General features: G+C 43.5%; 1 long non-coding RNA gene across 1 annotated transcript; it reads right to left on the reverse strand.

The window, feature by feature from the left end:
* Window positions 1–688: 688 nt before the first annotated feature.
* Window positions 689–7,617, reverse strand: LOC148831004 (uncharacterized). The gene is made up of 3 exons (XR_016091317.1): window positions 7,423–7,617; window positions 1,540–1,594; window positions 689–856 (listed from the first exon to the last, which is right to left on the reverse strand). It is a non-coding gene; the product is annotated as an uncharacterized LOC148831004 (long non-coding RNA).
* Window positions 7,618–11,746: the final 4,129 nt, after the last annotated feature.

Raw genomic sequence — 11,746 nt, forward strand, 5'->3', positions numbered from 1 at the left:
CACAAAGATTAATTTCTCCTACACGTCCCTCTACACAGCCCTGAGTGATGTCAGGGGAGGAGGAAAGGTTCAGGTGTGGACAGGGTTCGATTTGAGGCATCCTTTTCCTGGCAGGGCGTACAATCATGGTACAGTATGTGTCGAGGTGTCTTGGGTGTGTCTGGGTATCACGTATACCCCGTCATGGGGACATTCTTTATATAACAGCTCTGTGTTTTGGGTTTCTTCTACCCAGAGTTAAAGACTCCAGCCTGCGTTCGTAGGTGACAATTCTTTATCTTTAAGCTGTGCCCAGCACATCTTGGCCTTGTGAGAGTGTTCAAGTTCGTTGAAGTGCTCCTTCACTGACTTGGATAAGAATCAGATTACTCTTTTCCAGCACTGGAGTGTCTGTTGCCCAGTTAGATCAAAGCATGCTCGAGTACTGCTTTTTGATGAAGTACAAGAACTTTGCCAATGCTTTAACCTCTTTTAGAAGTTTACAGTTGCACGCTACAGGTAAAGTGGGGCAAGTAAGAGTGAAATTAAGATCACTTTATTAGCCATATGCAATTTCGTGCATTAGGAATTTGTCTTTTCACATACCGCAGCTTGCTCTCCATGAGACTCACAGGCACACAGACATGGAGAGAGAGATGCTTGGGGTCAGAGCGCAGGGTCAGCCATTTATACGGCACCCCTGGAGCAGTTGGGGTTAAGGGCCTTGCTCTGGGGCCCAACGGAGTAGGATTCCTCTGCCAGCCGTGGAATTTGAACCAGCAACCTTCCTGCCACGGGTGCAGATCCTTAGCCACAGTGCCACCGCTCCGAAAACAGTGTAAAACCATGGTAAAGAGCAGGGAAGCATGTTGGAACACTGGAAAAAACATGGAATAACATGGCAAAGAAAGGTTAGTGCATGGAAAAGCACAGCAAAACTGCAAAGGCAAAAAACATCTTCTGGGATTTTCCTCTGTGTGGCTCTATAATTCTGAGCTGCATCTAGAGGTGAATGACACCCAGAAGATAGGGGAGGGGCTGGCAGCTGAACTTCAGGCTGCTGCTCTATCAGAGAGCTTGTGTTCCATCCGCTCCACAATTCCATTGGGATTCACATGTAAGCAGATCAATGAGCAAATGAATTGTGCAATCAAGTATTAAAAACAAACAATCTAATGCATCAGATGCAATTTAGATGTAAATGCCCCTCTTTATACACAGCAGTGCGAATGACTGCAATGGAAAATACATGCAATGATATTACTCTGACATGGAGCAGGAACTATTTAAAAGGAGAGTAATGGAACTCCTTGCCTCCCACTCCAGTCCATGGCAGTCAAGCCATTTTCAAGCCCACCCCCCCTCCAACCTCCCCTATTCCCTATACTACCCTGTGACCCACTGTGTCACGTCCATGAAGATATCTGGGCCTTACTGGGAGGAGGCTGGGGCCATAAAACTATAATTTATGGGGATACAGAGAGGCTTTTTACAGCAGCCAAGAAAAAAATCAATAGAAAGAGAATCTATTTCAATTTCCAGCTGTTTAAAATTCCTTACTGTCTCCTCTCGCTTCCTGTCACTCGGAACGACATGCAGTCAGTGCTACGGAATTCTGAAGGGAAGAGAAGGAAAGGGAGATGCCTGTGGTCTTAAGGAAGCAGATAACCCACTTAAAACAGACTTGATATACAAAGATTTAAAATGACACACAGGTCTTTCGATGTCGATTCTAATAGGATCAAGAGCAAATATTTTCTGAGAAGAAACTGGTCCTACATCAAATTTTGAACATGTGCCATACAGACATTTAATTAGACTCTTCTACTGTATAATACAAGAGTGGCTTAGCGCTGATCATATAAACTGTGCCTGTGCTACTTCATATTTCATTTTGTTTAGTAGGGGGTGATGTCTAAAGCCTTTTATTATTAAACATATCCAAGGGAGTAAAACATTTTTACATTTAGAGAAGTAGAATTAAACTGGACTGGAAGACATCTATATTTGTCCATGTTTACAGCTCTCCTCCAAAAAAAATTTAAGCTTTGTGCTGGGTGGCCAAACTAGCCCTGGTCCTGGAGAGGCTATTGTGTCTGCAGTTTTTCTAGGTATCTTTTCAGCAGTAGTGCTTAAAGAGCTGAGAGAAGCTGTTAAATTGATCTAAGCCACTAACGAGCTGATTTAGGTTGTTAAAAGCTGGAATGAAAATTTACAGCTGTGCCAGCCCTCCAGGACCAGAACTGGGCACTCTTGATTTTAAAAAAGTGGTGTTAGGGCTAGTCTATTAAGAAGGTTACAAATTAGGAAGCCATTCGCCCTATCATGGCTGAAATTACCAACAGCTGCTGACCTGTGGAAGAGGTTTAAATCAGTCCAAAGCAAGACCTAACAAGTCTGAAGCTGCAGTTGATTCACTCTGAGCTGTGCATCATGATTAGAATGCTGGCAGAGATGCATTCATGTGATTTGATTTTTGGAGAGCTTACAACACGGTGAATGGATTTCCTATTTTTAATGAATGGATGGGTTTTGCAATAATTTCTTAACCTTTTGTTTTTCTATGGGCAGTCTTGTTAATAAAAAATTGCGGGACAAACTATTTTTTTTTTCTTTCCACAGTAAAAGTCACTACAGCTGTACAGATGCTATAGTGGAAGGTTAGCCAGTCTGGACCACATACCGGATAAAATGTTGCTGCATATCATAGGGCAATTTCAGAGATACCAACTAATCTTGGCACAAAGTATTTGGGAAGTGGAAGGAAACTGAAGCACCCTGCTTCAACTGAAGCACACACAAACGTGGGAGAACATGCAAACTCCGCACAGAAGGTTCTCAAGTGCAGAATGAAACCCAAGACCTGTGAAGTGGCAGAGCTAATTGCCACATCACCCTGCCATCCACCTGCTGTCTAGCTATCCTGAGGAGTTACTTAATTGATGATGTGTAAAGCACATACTCGAAGACAGCAATCCATTTTAACTGGTGATTTCTGACCTTAAATATGTCCTTAAAAACTGTTTAATATGTACTTAATAATTCAGCTAGAATATCATGTTGTTAAACCTGAAGTTAAAAGGACAAATGTAACAGTGATGACAAAACCGCCAAAAAAAACTAATATATAGACGTTAAAAACAACTTAAATGTGCACAAAGAAATGGGGGGAAATCACGTTAAAGGACGAGAACACGGCCGTTCTTTCAGAAACAGCTGCATCATCTTCCTTATTCGCCAAGAGCTGGAAAGGCGAGCCCTCACTGCCAGCAGCTCTCCATCTCATCAAAGGAACGTGCCGCGCGCGGCCCACTGAAGGAGTGCAGTCGGGAAACGTGCCACTTCAGATAATCCACGGTGCGCGCTGCTTCGAGTGCAATTCCTAACGCCAGGCGCTGGGAGAGAGCAAGCCTGCAGCCACAGACCTGCAGTCTGACTGTCTCCAACACTGTTATTCCTTAACACAGTGTTAATGCTGACTGTAAAACTGGCATCCCCTCTTCCTTCGCTGATCACTCGTGCGTCAACGGCGATAGCACAGGTAGTGTCGGTTTCTAATGAATTCAGGAAATGACAATAAGAACCCTTATTTTTGCTAACCTATGACAGGCAGGCACACTTAGAGTCACAAGCCCACACTCCAAACTTTAATGCTTATGCTCCACCTTATCTATCCAGCCAGCTGTCTGGACAGTCTCTTGCCACGGGACAAGTTTCATCATTTGCAAGCTCAGCCGGGGTTTTGAGACGCTGTCCCTGCCTGAGGTCTGGTTCGGCCTGGCTCGCTGCAGCCCCTGAACGTCGCATCGAACCTCCCTCTCAGACCGAACACCAGGAAGAGAATAAAACCGACAGCCCTCCTGCATTCCAACTCACGCTGAGCCACAACCTGTTTATCGTTAAAATACTGGAATACTTGCGCCTCTGTCAGTTCAGGCAAGGAGTTACCCCAAAGGCAGCGCTAACAAAACAGAAATATATGAAATCTTACACCTAGAGGGACCATCGGTGTCTCCTGTAACACCCCTCTGTCCTGGTGCGACGGCTCTCTCAATTCTGCGGGCCCTGGCCACTCTCCAGGGCTCTGCAGCGCAGTTTATCTTTCCTGTCCCGCTGTCACAGTTCATAAAACACCCCGAGCGGAGACATAAATCAAGAGAGGGCTGCTGAAAACGCCGTCCCATCAGGTCTGGAATCGCTGCAGAACTCGCCGCGCTGCATTTTTTACAGGCTTAGCTTATTGTCAAGCTCTGTAAATGCAGACGGGTCTGATCCATGCTTACCAATCAGTAATCAATCATTTGGTCAATCAGTCATAGGATCTTCACATTGCTCAACCTAGAATTAGGGCTACAATATTGGTTTATAAGCAGTTTCAGTCACACCTGGGTACAGTCAGTGTGTCTAGGAACAAGTAAAGGTTTATTCCATGCTGAAAAGAAAAGAGACAATGTTTCGGCTGTGGAGTCTTTCTCAGCTGTGTGAAGGTGTCAGTGTGTCTATCTGCCCATCGCCAATGTAGCTGGATTTGTTTCTTTCTGCATCTCGTTTCTTGGCAACTGCCCGAGAGTTTCAAATTAATCACAGTTTCAAATTAGCACTTCTTGAGAGGAGAAATGAATGCGAGTATCCCCAACTGAGACACGAATCTGTGCGTGTTCCCGTTTTTTTACACACAGGGACACTGACATACCCCGTCTCCTCTCTCTCTCGCTACAAGGCACCGCGCTCTGGGAGAAATCCCCACAGCGCGGGAAAAGCGATCTTCATGGAGCGTTCCTGCAAGGTCTCAATCTCCACGAAATGTCAGAAAATCCCCAGGAAGCAATCAGTCTGAGGTCCCTTTTATTCCAGCTACTAAATATTTCAGGAGTGTGGGGCCACGGTATAGCTTTGCTGAATTCTAATAAGTCTGGGAACTCCCTTCTCCGTGGTGACCCCTACTGGACAGATACCGCCACGGCATGTGGGGCACATACAGTACTAGCTGCATAATTTTTGCAAGGTTAGGGGCGCCTCATCCAAAGAAGTTCATGTAGCATTTCTTGCTGTAATCAGGAGAACCTCAGTCTGCAACAGTATTGATCATGGGGGCTATTTTTAAAGTCACACTCTGTTTCTGCTTTGAGCTATTTACCAGACTCATTTTTTTCTTTCGGATACATAAGAGTAGCATTTTCTACTGTACAAATGTAGATGATACTACTACTGTAGATGATACACTAGTCTAGACTAGAATGTTCTGTAAAGTCAGTACAGACAAAAGACACATGTCCACGACAGTCACTACAGCAGTATTTTTGTACATCTCACACAGGCTAGAAAGTATTACCTTACTCTGCGATTTTGTCAAGGAATATAATGGAGATTCCATTGCCAATGTTAAAAGTCAATTTATTTTATTATGACCAACATAAATACAGAAGGACAAAGTTTTTGTTCTGAAAGATCTAATCCTCATCTCTTCCAGTTGAGGTCGGCCCCTTTCTGTGAAATTCGCTTTAAAATGAAATGCGTGGAAGATTTCAGATCATTGTGTTGACGAAGAAACACTGAAGAAGCAATGTCTCTTCAAAACCCTGTACTTCCTAACTAAATCATCTCATACTATTTACTGAACAGGAGTGTAGCACCTTCTTCAAGATGACGTTTGCAGGTGTCCTGTTTCAATTTTAGAACCAGCCATCCCTGCAGACAATCTCGGGATCAAGTTCCTGCCCTCTTAATCTGCACTAAAGAAGGCATAAAACAAACTGAACATTTGAAGATCTTAGCAAGACTGGGCTCCAAACTGCATCAGCGAGGAAAGGGTTAAGGGTGTTCAATGACCTAGATGAGGCAATGCAATATTCATCAACATGATGGCAAGATGCAGGCTACTGTACCTCGCCCGATGATTTTTGGAAAAAGTTGGAACAGTCATAGGTAGAAATAAAATGAATGAAGATTCAATCTTGGTTACACATCCTCTTCTTTTCCTCTTTCTGTTCTTTCTCCTCACTTTTCACAGGGCTTGGCCTCCAAATGAAATCAGTGTGAGATCAGCATGGTAAAACTCCCCCTTCTCTGCACACGACACTTACTAGCCAGCAGCTAAGGTTTGTGTGTCCTTTCCACTCAGCTTGGGCAGCAGGCTGATGTGCCCGAGCCATCATGAACGCAGTCCGAGGTGGAAATTCAATAAGCTCTTTGCTGGCTGCTCCTTAATGATCGATACTTTTCTGAGAGCTGGAAAAGGCCTTGTGCCACTGTCCTCCTCTGCTGTTTTTGGTGAGGGACAATCAACTTTCCTTTTTCCAGGCTGGTGAGACGTTGCCCCTGAGTGACAGTGTATGGGGGAGAAATTCTGCTCCAGCTGGGCGTGTGGGCTGGCCCTGTCTAACAAAGGCCGTATAATTATGGGATTATTGAAGTCTGCTAATGCTCCCTCTCTCCCCTGCCATCATCTCCATAATTATTAAAGTCAAATATGTCGATAATATTAATTACCCTCCCTGTCTCTCTGAGCAATGCCGTTTGGTGTTAAGGGACCTCTGTGATGAAAATAGTTGAGGCCTTCTGCTTGAGAAATTATGAAGAAAGCTCTCTGCAAGGCAGGGACTGAGCCAACAGTTGCCCCCACACACACACGCAACTCCAGATTAATGGGCACCTTGCCGAATCAGGTTGGAAAAAAAGATGGAGGTTGGAGTGTTAGTCCTACAGGGCAAAAAAAAGAAGTGTGTGGGCTTTTCCTTCTTTTTCACTGTGGCACTGCAGGCACTGACTCACGTTTAACTATTTTCTAGCCCATGTAATGGCATCCAGCCCCCGCCTTGATTAGTAAAGAGCTCCTGATGACACTGTTCCCATCTTTATAACAACATAACACACTACCGCCATGATAGGAGCTGAGTGTGTGAGCCCACTCAATTCACAATACATTTTCGGTCAGCCACTCCTCAGTCTACAAGCTGCTCTTAAACTTTCTCTTGTAAAACCCTATCACAGTAAATCTGCAGGGTTATTGTCGCAATTGTCACCATGACATCCAAAGCCATATAGAATACCATTCATTGTCTGTACTTTCATCCATCCATTCATTTTCTAACCACTTCATCCAATTCTGCATTGCAGGGGGGTCAGAGCCCATCTTAGCAAGCAACAGGCACAAGGCAGCGTACACCCTAGATGGGATGCCAGTCCCATCAGACACACACATGCACACTAGGGACCATTTTCCCAGCAGCCAATTAACCCACCAGTATTGTTTTGGAAGTGTGGGAAGAAACTGGAGTACCCCCGGTATGGAATTGAACCCAGGGCCCCAGGTCCGTGAGACAGCAGTGCGTTGCCTCATGTAGCACATATATATTTGAAATCTTAAGAGGCTCAACTGGAAGGCAGATAGAGCCTTATGGGTCAGTCGGCACTGGCTCAGGTCTGGGCTGTACCATTACTTACATGTGACTGAAGATGGTGAATCCCGGATCGGGCACTGCCAGGGGTGTGTAGGCATGAGTGCCGATGCTGGGGCAACTGCATCACCTCTCCCGTCCAGACTGCCCCCCCTGTGCAGCACGACGGGACTTGCAGTGTGCCAAAACAGCAGATTTCAGAGGCAGGCGCCCGCTGTCCTCAACCCCCCCACAGACTAGAGCAGGGGTCATCACTCATGAGCTGATGAGCAGCCACTGGCTCTAAATTGGAGGAGCATAAAAACAGAAACAAATTTCAGATCTTGAAAGACACAGGTCAGAAATGCACGCAATTAAACAGACGTGATGAAAGGAGATGCTGAGGGAATGGCAGGTGTGGCTACCAGGAATGTGTTAAATTTTCCCCCAGACTGACAGCAGGCTGCTCGTGCGGTTTCTTTGACATCTGTATCCAGGAAATGAATCTGACATTCTGATCCCTGTGTCTGTTCACCACATCTTCCTTCATTTAAAACTGCAGCATATTTATACTTACTTTATCCTCTTAATTTATAGCACTACCATTAGAAAAAAGACTAGAAAACCATATAATGCTGTGCTTAATCAAGCCAGGAGCACAGAGCGTTTATTTCAAAATAATTCCTCATTTTTTGGCTTGCTTAAAAATATCTGATTCATTTTCTAAAATGGTCTATGTTTCCTTTAACTTAACAGCAAAGCGGTTCCTTTCAGCCATGTTCTGTCTTTTACTATTCGTTCATAATAACTATGGCAGGACATACGGTGCTGAAAAGAGGGTCTTAAATTATGTTTAATCCTGCTTAAGGGGGAAAATGCTGGAAATGTTTCATGATTTTGCCATCAAATTCAGGATTTAAAATTCAAAATGCATACATTTTACGTTGGTTCTTTTTTCTCCTCTAATTTGAAAGTTATTAATCTGCAATAACAAAATGGATAAAACAAACTGAAACATTCGAAACAAAACACGCAACTGCAGAGTGAATGCGCTGCTCTTAGCAAGACAGCATCAACAGGGAAAGGGTTAAGGGTGTTCAATGACCTAGATGAGGCAATGCAATATTCATTGATGTGATGGCAAGATGCAGGCTTCTGTACTTCGCCTGATGATTTTTTAATCAAAGTTGGAATGACCCCAGGGATGAGATGCTTTTGCTGGGGTTTCCCAAAGACAGAGTTCACTCTCAGCAGCACTGATTTCCCTTCCTCACACCTTCTGTTCCAAAGAGCACCTACCCCTCATCCTTGAGGCAGTACGCAGCCCACAGCACTCTATTTTAGAAAGGACTCTCACAGTATTTCAAACGGATTAATATAAAATAAACAAAAGAATGGATACATGTGGAAATTGCTGGTTGCAACCTTGGTAAAATGGATGTAACTGATTATCATGAAAATTTAATTGAAGTTTTCAAATCATCCCAGTGAGGTTACAGAGCATACTGCAAGTGGCTCACTTTTTTTTTCGATGGAGCCCGGAGCGAGATGAGAATGTTTTAAAGTACCTCCAGCTGGCATGGATCACTTTGCTGACTTTGAACCTACTAAAATGTAAAATCAGCCTCTGACTTTTCAACTAAAACCAAAAGAAAAAAATATGTTTCTGGTTGCTCTGGATTCAACACTCACAGCTCATTCTCTTTCCTGGTACAAAAGAAAATATCACGCATGGCAATAGGGAATTTTTGTGAATAAGACCTCCAGTGTGAAGACTGACACAGCAGCCAGCCAACACCTTTTTAATCACCTCACTGCCATCTGTCACCAAAGAGGGAAAAACCACAGAGAAGAAATAACAAGCTTGCTGTGAGACAAAGACAGAAATGAAAGGATCAAAATTGCTTATGAAGGTGGTAGATTGTGGAAACAGGGGTCTGAGCAATTTCTGACCATTTAGCAGGATGTGGCCTACACAACACAGATACCTCTTTATAAATCCAGATTCCACACGCCAGGCGCCTTCTTAAAGGGAACGGTGGCACATGCTTCACTGGAAATTAGGGTTTGCATCCACAGCACTGTAATCACCCAATGACAAATGCCTGCGGGTGGCACACTGGCACAGTGGTTGGCATTGTCGCCTCACAGCACTGGGACGAAGCAATTAGAAAATGGACGGATGGATGGAAAAATTCTTTCACTCTCGTATGTGAAGCGCAATATCATGCACACTCAAAGTATTACCCCAGTCATGCAACTACAGCAGGAAAGTTTTTTCTTTAACAGAATAAAATATTAGCTGTGCTCGCCTCCGCCTGGTAATCTCTCCATTCTGTGGAATCCAAAGGAAGTGTGGGAGACCTTCATTTCAAATCCTGACGGATGGAACAATTTCCAGGACACTGCCAGCAGGAATAGATAGAAAAATGCTTTTAAAAACAAAATCCTTTCCAATGTCTTCAAAATGAGACAGGTCTAATTTTAGCCTTTTGAGACATTTTAATCCAGTTCATTTATTTAACGTGTTACATCCTGTTCCTAATGTTAAAGCCAGATGTATATTTGAATCTCTTGATTTTTCTATCTGGCTATTTTTGGTTGTAAGCTTTTGATGATCAGCAGCTGTCTGCTTTTCATCTTACATTTTGACTTTACAGTGCCCAAACATCCAAGCGATCCAATGGTCACTCGGAACAAATTACTGCTCCAACCTGAATTATAGCTCTTAAATCCAGCACGAACCTAGGAGCAATAAGAACATCATATGTGCATCCTCTCAAGACACAGATATTCATTTGTGCTTCATTCAGCAATATATAATATTATTCAAATGATGAAACTGGAGGATTGGAATTGACTGGAATAAATCATTCTGAAGGTAAATTTCCTTATTAAAAACACCCCCCCCCCCAAGATTTAATCAAGAATTGCACAATAAAAGCCATGGTTTCAAAATAAAATATATCACTAATTTACTAAACACCAATTTACTAGACAACCATTTCGGTTCCAATGGACACAATGTGAGATCTAGCAGCTTGGAGATGCAAGAATAACTTGCTCAGAAACAGCAGCGAGATGCAGTCGGGCTCCTGGGCTCAGTCTGGCCTTATTTGGAATGGTGAGGAGAAGGAGGCTGACAGACTCAGTGCTGTCAGACTAATTGCCTGAGTGTGAGACGTGTGAGCGTGAGTGGAGATGGGGTGCATTGCCCCCTCAGGTGTAGCAGAGATGTCAGAAGATAAAGCACCCCTCCTGTCTGGCCTGGGTATACTCCTGGCACAACCACATCAGGAAGATGGGGACAGGAAATAGGGGTTTATAGTGAGACAGGAAGCCTGCAGACTCAGGCCTGGCCTGGTTTACATCACAGCACAATGGGTTCAGAATAAGAGGAACACAAACACCAGATCACATGTGAATGAGCTGATATATACGTCTTCTCCTTCTTTGCTTTATTTAAGTCACTTAACTGCTTACTGTTTCCACTTCAGAGGACGTCAAGAACAAGAAGCTATTTTTCCATCTTTGGAAGGTTTTATGACTCCTTAGAAGATACAGCACTATGCAGCCCTGTTGATTAAGAAAGAATAAGAGTAATGGATTTATAAACAGCCATGTTGCTACTCTGGAATCTGTCCAGAGGAGAGGCACCAGAAACATTTTGGAGTTTAAGGGAAAGATCTGCACTGTCTAATTGAAGCTTTTTCTACCAGGGGACCTGTTACAAGTGATCAGAAGTCTTCAGAAGGAACAGTGAAACATGACCCAGGGGACTGTGGAAACTATGTGAAAGTACTGTACATTTAAAAGCAAGGACAGGGGGCACTTCTTTACCCAAAGGGTTGTGGGAATCAAGAACAAACCACCCAGCTATGTCGTTGACTGGTTGTTGATTGGTACTTTGGCTTCCTTCAAGACAGGCCTGGATGAGATCTTTGGAGAGATAGTCCGAATGGCCTTCTCTTGTTTGTAACCTTTCTTATGGTCTTACGTCATGCTGCAGTGTTACTGGAGTACAGTGCAGTATTGTGGTCACAGTACTTTAACCCACATTGCAGATTCGTTGCATCAATACAATGTGCAGATGCTTACCTGATTCTTAAAGTGCTGTTATTTGTCCATTTGTAAATCAATAGCTCAATTTTGGGGGGGGGGCAGCTGGGATATTTTCAAAGAAAATCAAACTGAAATGTTAGAATTATAGTGTTGCTATTAATGTTGCTATTAATCAAATATTAACAAAAAAATCCATAATGTACCATGCTGTAGCTGTCTACTGAATTGCTATTGTAACAATATCCTTCAACAGAGACTGCCCCTCCCCTAGTTTGGAAAAACATTAGGATTTTAAATACTTTACTACTATTTATTGGCATTTTCGAAAA

Source organism: Atractosteus spatula, chromosome 7, assembly GCF_055471065.1.
Source record: "Atractosteus spatula isolate fAtrSpa1 chromosome 7, fAtrSpa1.hap1, whole genome shotgun sequence".
Classification (NCBI taxonomy): Eukaryota; Metazoa; Chordata; class Actinopteri; order Semionotiformes; family Lepisosteidae; genus Atractosteus; species Atractosteus spatula.